We start from the raw sequence: 15,707 nt of genomic DNA on the forward strand, positions 1-15,707 counted from the left end.
AAATGTTTCTGTTTTTCTATTCCCGGGAAAAATTGGTAAAATACTGCTGTTCTTCTTTAAATACTTAGTAGACTTGATTGTCATTGGATAAATATAGGATGGGATTTAATTGCAGATTTTTTTTATTACCATATATGACCTATTTAGGTTTTCTCTTTCTTTAGTTTCAGTTTTGGTAAATTGTTTTTTAAAAGTTACATATTTTTTTTCTAAATTTCATTTGCATAAATATAGTAAGGACTGAGGATCAATTGCTTAAAGATATCAGTAGGAGATTAAAAGAAAAAAATTGCAAAAGAAACTATAACTGCAATAAATAGATAAGATGTAATGATAAAAGTGAAAAATGTGATATCCAAAACACAAAGTTGGAGAATATCAGTAAGAAAATGTAGATTTTTTAGAATGTGATTGAAACTAAATGATTCTACTTTAAAATAAAGTATAAATAGTTAGACATCAACATATACAAACCAATGGTGACCAAGAATCCAAATTCTGCAATAGACACACTAAAATTAGAAAGAAATGAGCACAAGCATAATACTAAAGAAATGCATCAAAACCACAAGGGAAAAAAAAAGAATAAATAACACTGACATAAATCACAGCAGTATCCTCTATGACCCACCTCCCAGAAAATTGGAAATAAAAGCAAAAGTAAACAAATGGAACCTAATTAAACTTAAAAGCTTCTGCACAATAAAGGAAACTATAAGCAAGGTGAAAAGACAGCCTTCTGAATGGGAGAAAATAATAGCAAATAAAGCAACTGACAAAACAACTAATCTCAAAAATATACAAGCAACACCTGTAGCTCAACTCCAGAAAAATAAATGACCCAATCAAAAAATGGGCCAAAGAACTAAATAGACATTTCTCCAAAGAAGACATACGGATGGCTAACAAACACATGAAAAGATGCTCAACATCACTCATTATCAGAGAAATGCAAATCAAGACCACAATGAGGTACCATTTCACGCCAGTCAGAAAGGCTGCGATCCAAAAGTCTACAAGCAATAAATGCTGGAGAGGGTGTGGAGAAAAGAGAACCCTCTTACACTGTTGGTGGGAATGCAAACTAGCTCAGCCACTATGGAGAACAGTGTGGAGATTCCTTAAAATAACTGAAAATAGAACTGCCTTATGACCCAGCAATCCTACTGCTGGGCATATACATCGAGGAAACAAGAATTGAAAGAGACACGTGTACCCCAATGTTCATTGCAGCACAGTTTATAATAGCCAGGAAATGGAAGCAACCTAGATGTCCATCAGCAGATGAAAGCATAAGAAAGCTGTGGTACATATACACAATGGAATATTACTCAGCCATTAAAAAGAATACATTTGAATCAGTTCTAATGAGGTGGATGAAACTGGAGCCGATTTTACAGAGTGAAGTAAGCCAGAAAGAAAAACACCAATACAGTATACTAAAACATATTTATGGAATTTAGAAAGATGATAACGATAACCCAGTATACAAGACAGCAAAAGAGACACAGATGTATAGAACAGTCTTTTGGACTCTGTGGGAGAGAGAAAGGATGGGATGATTTGGGAGAATGGCATTGAAACATGTATAATATCATATATGAAACAAATCGCCAGTCCAGGGTTGATGCATGATACTGGATGCTTGGGGCTGGTTCACTGGGATGACCCAGAGGGATGGTACGGGGAGGGAGGTGAGAGCGGGGTTCAGGATGGGGAATATGTGTATACCTGTGGCGGATTCATGTTGATGTATGGCAAAACCAATACAATATTGTAATTAACTTCCAATTAAAATAAATAAATTTATATTAAAAAATAAATAAAAGTACTTTTATAGAAAAAAAGAATAAATAAACAAGGAAGAGCTAAAAATGACTGGAAAACAGGTAACAAAATGGTAATAAGTACAAACATATCAATAATAACTGTATATGTGAATGGACTAAATACACTAATCAAAAGATGTAGGATGGCTGATTGGATATTTAAGAGAGAGACACTCCAATTTGCTGCCTACCAGAGATTCACTTCAGGGCTAAATATATACACAGAGTGAAAGTGATGGGATGGGAAAAGAAATTTTATGAAAATGGAAATGATAAGAAAGTGGGAACAGTGATATGTATATCAAACAAAATAGATTTTGAAACAAAACTAATAACAAAAGACAAAGGTATATTACAATAATAAAGATATTAATAAACAGGGTATTATTAACATAAATGTACCCTCTACAGAATCATGTAAATACATGAAGCAAATAGTAACAGTCATAAAGGGAGAAATTGAGAACAGCACAGTAATGGTATGAGACTTTAACACCCCACTTACGTCAATACACAGAACATCTAGACAGAAAATTAATAATATACCAGAGATATTAAATGACAAAATAAACTTGTTGGAGATAATAGACTTCTATAGAATCTTCCCTGGTGGCTCAGAGGTTAAAACTTCTGCCTCCAATGCAGGAGACCCAGGTTCGATCCCTTGGTCAGGAAGATCCCCTGGAGAAGGAAATGGTAACCCACTCCAGTATTCTTGCCTGGATAATCCCAGGGACGAGAAGCCTGGTAGGCTACAGTCCACAGGGTCACAAAGAGTCGGACACGACTGAGGGGCTTCACTTGCTTACTTACTTACAGAACACTGCATCCATAAATAGCAGAAAACACAGTTTTTACAAGAGTACATAGAATGTTTTCCAGTATATATTACATACTAGGCCACACAATTCTCAATAAATTTAACAAGATAGAAATTACATTAACGATTTTATTCTGACCACAAGCAATATGAAACTCGAAATCAACTACTAAAAGAAAAATAGGACAAGAATAAACCCATGGAGACTAAATAAGTTGCTACTAAATAATGAATGGGTCAATGAAGAAATCAAAGAGGAAATCAGAAAACACCTCAACACAAATGAAAATGGAAATACAGCACTCCAAAATATATGAAACGTGGCAAAAGCAGTTTTAAGAGGGAAGTTTAGAAGGATACCATCCCTCAACGTGCCAAAAAAAAAAACACACACACACAAATAAACTATATAACCTATCACCTAAAAAAAGTAGATAAAGAAGAACAAATAAATCCTAAGGCCACAAGAAGAAAGGAAATAATAAGATCAGAGTAAAAAGAAAATAATAGAAATAAAAACATGGAAAAAATCAATGAAATCAAGAGATGATGTTTTTAAAAAGCGAAAAAAAAAAATTGGTAAAACTTTAGCCAGTCTCACCAAATAGAAAAAAGAGAGAACACAAATAAAAAGAATAAGAAATGAAAGAGGAGAAATAACAGCCAATACCACAAAGATGCATAAAGCTACAAGAGAATACTATCAAGAGTTACATGCAATAAATTGATCATCCTAGAAGAAATGAAAAAAATACAGAAATGAAATAAGAAAACTGACAAGACTGAATCAATAAGAAGTATTTTTAGTATTAGTCGCTCAGTCGTGTCTGACTTTTTGCGACCCCATGGACTGTAGCCCGCCAGGCTCCTCTGTCCATGGGATTTTCCAGGTAAAAATACTGGAATGGGTTGCCATTTCCTCCTCTAGGGGACCTCTCCAACTGTGCATAAAGAAGACTTCTGTAATGTAAATTAGAGGATACCCCAGGTTAGCTGTCATAAAAAACTATCTCTTGAGCCTTTAAATTCTATACCAATTCTACACCTCTGGTTGGCCAACTGTTTGTTTCTTTATTTAGGTTTTAGGGTGAATGACCTGGGAGTATTTGTTTCCATCAATCTGACTGCAAATCTAAAGGCACAGTTGAAATGTTTATTTTTCTTGCCATCCTCAGAAGAGATTGCTGCAGATCTATTCTATGATTCTCATTCTTTTCAATTACAATACAAATAGCTTATTATTTTTTGCAACCGATGTCTTATAATAAAGCAGTGCTGAAAAATTAAACAGAAGAATGTTCAGTTGCCATATAGGCTACAAAAATGATTTGTTGGTGGTAATTTTTAACCTTGATCCTAAATATATTTATCAATAAGAAATAGACAATTTGGAAAGACTAATCATTAGTATGGCAGGAGGGTTCTTCACCACTAGTGCCATCTGGAAAGCCCTCATTATTTAAAAAAAAATCACAAGATCATCTCAATAGCTGCAGAAAATGCATTTGACAAGATTCAGCATTTGTTCATGTGAAGAGTTCTTATCAAAGTGGCTGTAGAGGAAATTGGTCTCAATATTACAAAGACAGTTATGAAAAGCCCAGAATAAATGTCATATGACATTTCAGGTGAAAACCTGGAAACCTTCCCTCTAGAATCAGGAACAAGAAAAGAATGCCCACTTTCACCACTTCTCTCCAGCACAGTATTGGAAATCGTAGCCACAGAAGTTGGACAACAAAAATAAATAGAAGGCATCCATATTGCAAAGGTAAAGGCAAGACTGTCAATATTTGTAGATTACATAATACTTTATAAGTAGAAAACATTTAAGTCTCCACTCAAAACCAATTAGAACTAATCAATAAATTCAGCAAATTTGCTTTATGCAAGATTAATGTACATAAATCTGTTGCTTCTCTATACCCTAAAAATAAACTATCAGAAAGAGAGAGTAAAAATAATCCCATTCAAGATCTCATCAAAATGAAACAAAAAAAAAAAAAAGAAAACTAGGAATAAATTTAACCAAAGTGTTGAAAGACCTGTACTTTGAATACTATAAAAAATTATGAAGGAAATTGAAGATGATACTAATAAATAGAATGATATCCCATGCTCTTGGATTGGAAGAATTAATATTGTTTTAACACCCACACACATACACAAAGCAATCTTCAGATTTAATGCATTCCCTATGAAAATATCCATGACATTTTTCACAGAACTAGAACAAATAATTCTAAAGCCATATGGAGCCAGAGAAGATCTCAAATTGCCAAAGCAATTTTGAGTAAAAAGAACAAAGCTACAGCTTTTACCCTCTCAGACACAAAACCATAATATGAACCTGTGATAATCAAAACAACATGGTACTGGGGCTAAAACAGACACATAGATCAAAGCAACAGAATACAGAGGCCAAAAATAAACATACACATCCATGGTCAATTAATCTATGACAAAGCAAGCAATAATATATAATGGAGGAAACACATTCTCTTCAATGAGTAGTCCTGGAAAAACTGGACAGCTACATGTAAGAATAAGATTACAACATTTCCTCACATCATATACCAAAAAAAAAAAAAAAAAAAAACTAAAAATGGATTAAAGACCTAAATGTAAGATCCCCAAACATAAAATTCCTAGAAAATAACACAGGCAGAATACTCTTAGACATAAACTAGAGCAATTTTATTTTTTTATCTGTCTCCTAAGTCAAAATAAATAAAAGCAAAAATAAAGAACAGAACCTAAATAAACTGAACAGTTTTTCACAGCAATGGAAATCATCCACAAAACAAAAAGACAGCCTACTGAATGGGAGAAAATATTTTCACATGATATAATTGATAAGGCATTAATATACAAAGCATTAGTATGAATATTAATTAAAGAGCTTATACAACTCAATATCAAAAACAAGAACAATCCATTCAAAAAATGGACAGAAGATCTAAATAAACATTTTGTTAAAGAAGATATACAGATAGCTAACTGACATATGAAAAGATGCTCAACATCACTAATTATTAAAGAAATGCAAATCAAAATAATAATGAGATATTACCTCATACCTAGCAGAGTGACAATTATCAAGGAATCTACAAATTCCAAATGTTAGTGAGAGTGTGGAGAAAAGGGAATCCTTTGTATATTGTTTGTGACAATGTAAATTGGTGCAACCACTCTTCAAAAACAAAAACATAGAACAAAAACAAAAACAAAACATAGAACAACCATATGATTCAGCAGTTTCATTCATGGGTACACACTTGGAAAAAATAAAAACTACAATTTGAAAAAATAAATACATAGCAGGACTATTTTATAATAGCAAAGCTTCAGGAAAAAAACCTGAGGGTTCATCAACAGATAAATGGATAAAGATGTGGTAGATATACCATGAAATATTATGCAGCCATGAAAACAATAAAAGTATTTCCATTTGCATCGAGTCAAGGCAGATGGATATAGAAAATACTAAGCCCAGTAAAATAAGTCAGACAGTATAACACAAATACTATATGATGTAACTTACATGTGGAATCCAAAAAAATAATACAAATGGATATAGCAAAATAGAAACAAACACAGTAAAGAAAGCAAACTAGTTGTTACCATAGGTAAGAGGAAAGGGAGGTGGGCCAAGTTAGGGGTATAGGATTAAGAGGCACAAGCCACAATCAACAAAATAGATAAGCAACAAGAATATACTGTTTAGCCCTTCCTTGGTGGGCTCAGATGGTAAAGAATATGCCTGCAATGCAGGAGACCCAGGTCCGATTTCTGTGTAAGGAAGATCCTCTGGACAAGGATATGGCAACCCACTCCATTATTCCTGCCTGGAGAATTCTATAAACAGAGAAGCCTGGAGGGCTATAGTCCATGGGCTTGCAAAGAGTCAGACATGACTAAGCAACTAACACACACTTATTATAGTAACTTTAAATGGAGTATAAACTGCAAAAATACTGAAATGCTATTCTGAACAGCTGAAATTAACACATACCTACTGTAAACCAAAACTACACTTCAAAATAAAACTTAAAATATGAATTTTATTTACATAGATTTGCTGATACTATTTGATGCCCTTTAAAATATCTGCAGTATATTTTGATATTACTGGTATTGGTAATTTTGGAATTTTTTTTAAAAATTGGAATTTTTTTATTACCAGTATTAGTCATATTTGTCTTCATAAATACTCTTATTCATTCCTTCCAGAGATTTACTAATTAATCACAATTGCCTGAATCAATTATTAAATAGGATGGGCAAAAATCATGCTTTTCATGATTCATTCAGTTATTCCCTATTTATTGGCTGGCATTATTCATTCGGAAAACAACCAACCAAACAAACTATGCTTTCTGAAACAACAAAATGATCCGTATTCACACTGATGAAATTTTTTTTTCTGCCTGGAGCTTATAATTAAGCCTTTTTTCCAAGGTATATCAGTTCTTTATAAATGGAAAGAGACTTACAATCTAAGCTCTAGCTGATCTCATCACTAATTGGCTATAAATTCTTTTGAGCAGTGAGTTCATCCCAAAACCTCAAATTCAAATCTAATTTCTTTTGATTTGAGAAATCCACTATTGGATTTGTCCTCAGATTTCCCCACCTATATGGATTTTTCCCTTCTCCCTTAGTTGGTTATAAAAACTAGCAATGATTTTACTGATTTAATGTATCCTGCAATACATATAAAAATAGTTTCAGGATGGTGACATTTATAAAATTTGAGATAAGCTTGCTATGTAAATTTCAAATATTTTTGCAGATTTGTTTAGTTTTCCTTGTTTGAATTGCCCTGCATATTTTGTGGATGTTGTTTAGCCATATCATCTCTAAAATAAATTTATCTAGCTCTAGAGATAGGGGTTTAAAGATTTTTTAATGTATAATTTCATAAAACATATAGTTTTGCAAAAGGAAATTAGATATATTCATTAAGTTGAATCATCCAATCCAAGAACAGACTTTTTATTTCACTTTGGCTCATACCTACTTTTGTGCTTCTGAGGGATAGTTAATAATGTTTCTTATAGATATTTTGCATATTTCTCATTATGCTGCTTTACTAGGTATTTTTAATTTTTGTTACCAAAATGAATAGGTGTTTTCTTTTCCTTATATCTCCAAACAACACATTGTTTGTATATATAAATGCCACTTATTATATGTAAAAACTTACTGAGATATTGCAAAAGTTTGACTGCACCATCTACTTTAATCTGCTTTGACAAATATAATTACGTGGTAATGATTGTCAAAACCAGATGTAGACTATTTCCTTCAGGTTAGAAAATTGCCTCACATTATTATGTAGTCAATCCCCCCACTCCCAGCAGCAGTCCTAGGCTGTCACTGCATACTAGACACACACACACTCATAATTATTTACTTATTCATTTGTGTATTCATCCGACCATGTTGGGTCTTAGTTGCAGCACATGGGATCTTTTGATGAGGTGCATGGGTTCTCTAGGACTTCCCCTGTAGCTCAGTGGGTAAAGAATCCTCCTGCAATGCCGGAGACCCAGGTTCGACACCTGGGTTGGGAAGATCCTCTGGAGAAGGAAATGGCAACCCACTCCAGGATTCTTGCCTGGGGAATTCTACGGACAGAGGAGACTGGACGGCTATGCAGCCCATGGGGTGGCAAATTTCGTACATGACTTAGCTACTAAACCGCCACCACCACCATGGATTCTCTAGTTGTGGGATGAAGGCTCAGTAGTGTGGTGCACAAGCTTAGTAGTTGTGGCACATGTAGGCTTAGTTGTTCCAGTGTATGTGGAATCTTAGTTCCCCAACCAGGGATCAAACCTGCTGTCTCTGCGTCACAAGGTAGACTCTTTAACACCGGATCACCAAGGAAGTCCCAGGCTTTATTTGTTCTTGAATTTCACAAAAATATATTCGAACAAATGGTGTCAGAGTGATGTATACACATTAACCCTTCATATCTCTGAATGTTGCCTTACATTGCAAAAAGAAATTTATCAATGACAAGAAACAGTCTGGAGAGTCACTATACACATTATGATGAGATACAATGGAGGGGTCGAGTGGGGAGGAGAGAAAGCCATACACAAGATGACTTTGAGTGAGCCCCCGCTGTACATCCTAACATCTGAACAAAAAGAATCAGTCATCATTTTCTGTCTGTTTCCTTTTTCTCACTGCAATGTCATTGAAATTCATCCATGCTCTCATCTGTTTTAGTGCTGAGAAATATTTCACCATGTGTCCATAACAAAACATATTTATCCAATTCTCTTGATGTACTTCTAAGTAAATGATTATTATCAATAGAGCTGCATTTTGAAATCATAAACCTTCATTTATCATAAGCAACAAGCAGAATAGCTGAGTCATTAAGTCATTTTATGTTTAGTTGTATAAGCCATGGCCAAGTTGTTGTTGTTTAACAGCAGTTATATAATTTTATACTGTCATCAACAGTAAAAGGGAGTTTCTCTTGCTTCCTCCTTTCTGGCCATGGGTTCCAGTCATCTTTATTTTACTCAGTCTGTGATGGTGTCTCATTCTTAATTTGCAAATCCCATTTTTGTATTCTGTTAACATTTCAATTTATATCTCACTTTAGATAGACAGAGTGCCTGATGAACTATGGAATGAGGTTTGTGACACTGTACAGGAGACAGGGGTCAAGAACATCCCCATGGAAAATAAACGCAAAAAAAGCAAAATGGCTGTCTGAGGAGGCCTTGCAAATAGCTGTGAAAAGAAGAGAAGTAAAAAGCAAAGGAGACTTTTTTCTTGTTTCTTGAGGTATGCCTGTATTGCTATGAACTTTCCTCTTAGCACTGCTTTTATAGTGTCCCACAGGTTTTGGGTTGTTGTGTTTTCATTTTCATTAGTTTCTATGCATATTTTGAGTTCTTTTTTGATTTCTTCTGTGATTTGTTGGTTATTCAGAAGTGTGTTGTTCAACCTCCATATGTTGGAATTTTTAATAGTTTTTCTCCTGTAATTGAGATCTAATCTTAATGCATTATGGTCAGAAAAGATGCTTGGAATGATTTCGACTTTCTTGAATTTATCAAGTTTAGATTTATGGCCCAGGATGTGATCTATCCTGGAGAAGGTTCCATGAGCACTTGAAAAAAAGGTGAAATTCGTTGTTTTGGGGTGAAATGTCCTATAGATATCAATTAGGTCTAACTGATCTAATGTATCATTTAAAGTTTGCGTTTCTTTGTTAATTTTCTGTTTAGTTGATCTGTCCATAGGTGTGAGTGGGGTATTAAAGTCTCCCACTATTATTGTGTTATTGTTGATTTCCCCTTTCATACTTGTTAGCATTTGTCTTACATATTGTGGTGCTCCTATATTGGGTGCATATATATTTATAATTGTTATATCTTCTTCTTGGATTGTTCCTTTGATCATTATGTAGTGGCTTTCTTTGTCTCTTTTCACAGCCTTTGTTTTAAAGTCTATTTTATCGGATATGAGTATTGCCACTCCTGCTTTCTTTTGGTCTCTAATCGCGTGGTATATCTTTTTCCAGCCCTTCACTTTCAGTCTGTATGTGTCCCTTGTTTTGAGGCTCAAGAAACAAGAAAAAGTCAAATAAATAACCTAACTCTACAACTAAAGCAACTAGAAAAGGAAGAGTTGGAGAACCCCAGAGTTAGTAGAAGGAAAGAAATCTTAAAAATTAGGGCAGAAATAAATGCAAAAGAAACAAAAGAGACCATAGCAAAAATCAACAAAGCCAAAAGCTGGTTCTTTGAAAGGATAAATAAAATTGACAAACCATTAGCCAGACTCATCAAGAAGCAAAGAGAGAAAAATCAAATCAATAAAATTAGAAATGAAAATGGAGAGATCACAACAGACAACACAGAAATACAAAGGATCATAAGAGACTACTATCAGCAGTTGTATGCCAATAAAATGGACAACGTGGAAGAAATGGACAAATTCTTAGAAAAGTACAATTTTCCAAAACTGAACCAGGAAGAAATAGAAAATCTTAACAGACCCATCACAAGCACGGAAATTGATACTGTAATCAGAAATCTTCCAGCAAACAAAAGCCCAGGTCCAGATGGCTTCACAGCTGAATTCTACCAAAAATTTCGAGAAGAGCTAACACCTATCCTCCTCAAACTCTTCCAGAAAATTGCAGAGGAAGGTAAACTTCCAAACTCATTCTATGAGGCCACCATCACCCTAATACCAAAACCTGACAAAGATGTCACAAAAAAGGAAAACTACAGGCCAATATCTCTGATGAACATTGATGCAAAAATCCTCAACAAAATTCTAGCAATCAGAATCCAACAACACATTAAAAAGATCATACACCATGACCAAGTGGGCTTTATCCCAGGGATGCAAGGATTCTTCAATATCCGCAAATCAATCAATGTAATTTACCACATTAACAAATTGAAAAATAAAAACCATATGATTATCTCAATAGATGCAGAGAAGGCCTTTGACAAAATTCAACATCCATTTATGATAAAAACTCTCCAGAAAGCAGGAATAGAAGGAACATACCTCAACATAATAAAAGCTATCTATGACAAACCCACAGCAAACATTATCCTCAATGGTGAAAAATTGAAAGCATTTCCCCTAAAGTCAGGAACAAGACAAGGGTGTCCACTTTCACCGCTACTATTCAACATAGTTCTGGAAGTTTTGGCCACAGCAATCAGAGCAGAAAAAGAAATAAAAGGAATCCAAATTGGAAAAGAAGACGTAAAACTCTCACTGTTTGCAGATGACATGATCCTCTACATGGAAAACCCTAAAGACTCCACCAGAAAATTACTAGAGCTAATCAATGAATATAGTAAAGCTGCAGGATATAAAATCAACACACAGAAATCCCTTGCATTCCTATACACGAATAATGAGAAAGTAGAAAAAGAAATTAAGGAAACAATTCCATTCACCATTGCAACAAAAAGAATAAAATACTTAGGAATATATCTACCTAAAGAAACTAAAGACCTGTATATAGAAAACTATAAAACACTGATGAAAGAAATCAAAAAGGACACTAATAGATGGAGAAATATACCATGTTCATGGATTGGAAGAATCAATATAGTGAAAATGAGTATACTACCCAAAGCAATTTACAAATTCAATGCAATCCCTATCAAGCTACCAGCCACATTTTTCACAGAACTAGAACAAATAATTTCAAGATTTGTATGGAAATACAAAAAACCTCGAATAGCCAAAGCAATCTTGAGAAAGAAGAATGGAACTGGAGGAATCAACTTGCCTGACTTCAGGCTCTACTACAAAGCCACAGTCATCAAGACAGTATGGTACTGGCACAAAGACAGACATATAGATCAATGGAACAAAATAGAAAGCCCAGAGATAAATCCACACACATATGGACACCTTATCTTTGACAAAGGAGGCAAGAATATACAATGGAGTAAAGACAATCTCTTTAACAAGTGGTGCTGGGAAAACTGGTCAACCACTTGTAAAAGAATGAAACTAGATCACTTTCTAACACCGCACACAAAAATAAACTCAAAATGGATTAAAGATCTAAATGTAAGATCAGAAACTATAAAACTCCTAGAGGAGAACATAGGCAAAACACTCTCAGACATAAATCACAGCAGGATCCTCTATGATCCACCTCCCAGAATTCTGGAAATAAAAGCAAAAATAAACAAATGGGATCTAATTAAAATTAAAAGCTTCTGCACAACAAAGGAAAATATAAGCAAGGTGAAAAGACAGCCTTCTGAATGGGAGAAAATAATAGCAAATGAAGCAACTGACAAACAACTAATCTCAAAAATATACAAGCAACTTATGCAGCTCAATTCCAGAAAAATAAACGACCCAATCAAAAAATGGGCCAAAGAACTAAATAGACATTTCTCCAAAGGAGACATACGGATGGCTAACAAACACATGAAAAGATGCTCAACATCACTCATTATTAGAGAAATGCAAATCAAAACCACAATGAGGTACCACTTCACACCAGTCAGAATGGCTGCGATCCAAAAATCTGCAAGCAATAAATGCTGGAGAGGGTGTGGAGAAAAGGGAACCCTCCTACACTGTTGGTGGGAATGCAAACTAGTACAGCCACTATGGAGAACGGTGTGGAGATTCCTTAAAAAATTGCAAATAGAACTACCTTATGACCCAGCAATCCCACTGCTGGGCATACACACCGAGGAAACCAGAATTGAAAGAGACACATGTACCCCAATGTTCATTGCAGCACTGTTTATAATAGCCAGGACATGGAAACAACCTAGATGTCCATCAGCAGATGAATGGATAAGAAAGCTGTGGTAGATATACACAATGGAGTATTACTCAGCCGTTAAAAAGAATTCATTTGAATCAGTTCTGATGAGATGGATGAAACTGGAGCCGATTATACAGAGTGAAGTAAGCCAGAAAGAAAAACACCAATACAGTATACTAACACATATATATGGAATTTAGGAAGATGGCAATGACGACCCTGTATGCAAGACAGGGAAAGAGACACAGATGTGTATAACGGACTTTTGGACTCAGAGGGAGAGGGAGAGGGTGGGATGATTTGGGAGAATGACATTCTAACATGTATACTATCATGTGAATTGAATCTCCAGTCTATGTCTGACGCAGGATGCAGCATGCTTGGGGCTGGTGCATGGGGATGACCCAGAAAGTTGTTATGGGGAGGGAGGTGGGAGGGGGGTTCATGTTTGGGAATGCATGTAAGAATTAAAGATTTTAAAATTTAAAAAATAAAAAACTAAAATTTAAAAAAAAAAAAAAGCAAAGGAGAAAAGGAAAGGCATAAGCATCTGAATGCAGAGTTCCAAAGAATAGCAAGAAGAGATAAGAAAGCCTTCTTCAGTGATCAATGCAAAGAAATTGAGGAAAACAACAGAATGGAAAAGACTAGAGATCTCCTCAAGAAAATTAGAGATACCAAGGGAACATTTCATGCAAAGATGGGCTCGATAAAGGACAGCAATGGTATGGACCTACGAGAAGCAGAAGATATTAAGAAGAGGTGGCAAGAATACACAGAAGAACTGTACAAAAAAGATCTTCGTGACCTGGATAATAACGATGGTTTGATCACTCATCTAGAGCCAGACATCGTGGAATGTGAGGTCAAGTGTGCCTTAAAAAGCATCACTACAAACAAAGCTAGTGGAGGTGATGGAATTCCAGTGGAGCTATTTCAAATCCTGAAAGATGATGCTGTGAAAGTGCTGCACTCAATATGCCAGCAAATTTGGAAAACTCAGCAGTGGCCACAGGACTGGAAAAGGTCAATTTCCATTCCAATCCCAAAGAAAGGCAATGCCAAAGAATGCTCAAACTACTTCACAATTGCACTCATCTCACATGCTAGTAAAGTAATGCTCAAAATTCTCTGAGCCAGGCTTCAACAATACGTGAACCATGAATTTCCTGATGTTCAAGCTGGTTTTAGAAAAGGCAGAGGAACCAGAGATCAAATTTCCAACATCTGTTGGATCATCAAAAAAGCAAGAGAGTTCCAGAAAAACATCTATTTCTCCTTTATTGACTATACCAAACCTTTGACTGTGTGGATCACAATAAACTGTGGAAAATTCTAAAAGAGATGGGAATACCAGATCACCTGCCCTGTGTCTTGAGAAACCTGTATGCAGGTCAGGAAGCAACAGTTAGAACTGGACATGGAGCAACAGATTGGTTCCAAATAGGAAAAGGAGTATGTCAAGGCTGTATATTGTCACCTGCTTATTTAACTTATATGCCGAGTACATCATGAGAAATGCTGGACTGGAAGAAACACAAGCTGGAATCCAGATTGCTGGGAGAAATATCAATAACCTCAGATATGCAGATGACACCACTCTTATGGCAGAAAGTAAAGAGGAACTAAAAAGCCTCTTAATGAAAGTGAAAGAGGAGAGTGAAAAAGTTGGCTTAAAGCTCAACATTCTGAAAATGAAGATCATGACATCCGGTCCCATCACTTCATGGGAAATAGATGGGGACACAGTGGAAACAGTGTCAGACTTTATTTTGGGGGGCTCCAAAATCACTGCAGATGGTGACTGCAGCCATGAAATTAAAAGATGCTTACTCCTTGGAAGAAAAGTTATGACCAACCTTGATAGCATATTCAAAAGCAGAGACATTACTTTGCCAACTAAGGTCCGTCTAGTCAAGGCTATGGTTTTTCCTGTGGTCATGTATGGATGTGAGAGTTGGACTGTGAAGAAGGCTGAGCGCTGAAGAATTGATGCTTTTGAACTGTGGTGTTGGAGAAGACTCTTGAGAGTCCCTTGGACTGCAAAGAGATCCAACAAGTCCATTCTGAAGGAGATCAGCCCTGGGATTTCTTTGGAAGGAATAATGCTAAAGCTGAAACTCCAGTACTTTGGCCACCTCATGTGAAGAGTTGACTCATTGAAAAAGACTCTGCTGCTGGGAGGGATTGGGGGCAGGAGGAGAAGGGGACGACAGAGGACGCGATGGCTGGATGGCATCACAGACTCTATGGACTTGAGTCTGAGTGAACTCCGGGAGTTGGTGATGGACAGGGAGGCCTGGCGTGCTGCAATTGATGAGGTCGCAAAGAGTCAGACACTACTGAGCGACTGAACTGAATGGAACTTAGACAGTATTTGTTCATTAAAAAAGTAATTCCCAATATAACAATTAAATAAATAATTGAAACTCATATTAGGGACTTTTTTATTATTAAATTGCAACAGTTCTTTATATCTTCTGAATAGAAGACCATTAACATAAGTATATATTGCAAATATGAGGTATTTGCTTGACCTGTAGTTTCTAAATGATATGTTTTTTAACGTTTTATTTTGTACTTGGGCTTAGTCAGTTAACAAACTGTGATAGTTTCTGGTGAACAGCAACAGGATTTGAACATACATGTATTTATGTATGTGTGTATATATATATATACGTATATATATATATACACATACATACATATATATATGCATGTATATATATACATATACATGTATTCATTCTACCCCAAA

Source organism: Ovis canadensis, chromosome 4 (genome assembly GCF_042477335.2).
Source record: "Ovis canadensis isolate MfBH-ARS-UI-01 breed Bighorn chromosome 4, ARS-UI_OviCan_v2, whole genome shotgun sequence".
NCBI lineage: Eukaryota > Metazoa > Chordata > Mammalia > Artiodactyla > Bovidae > Ovis > Ovis canadensis.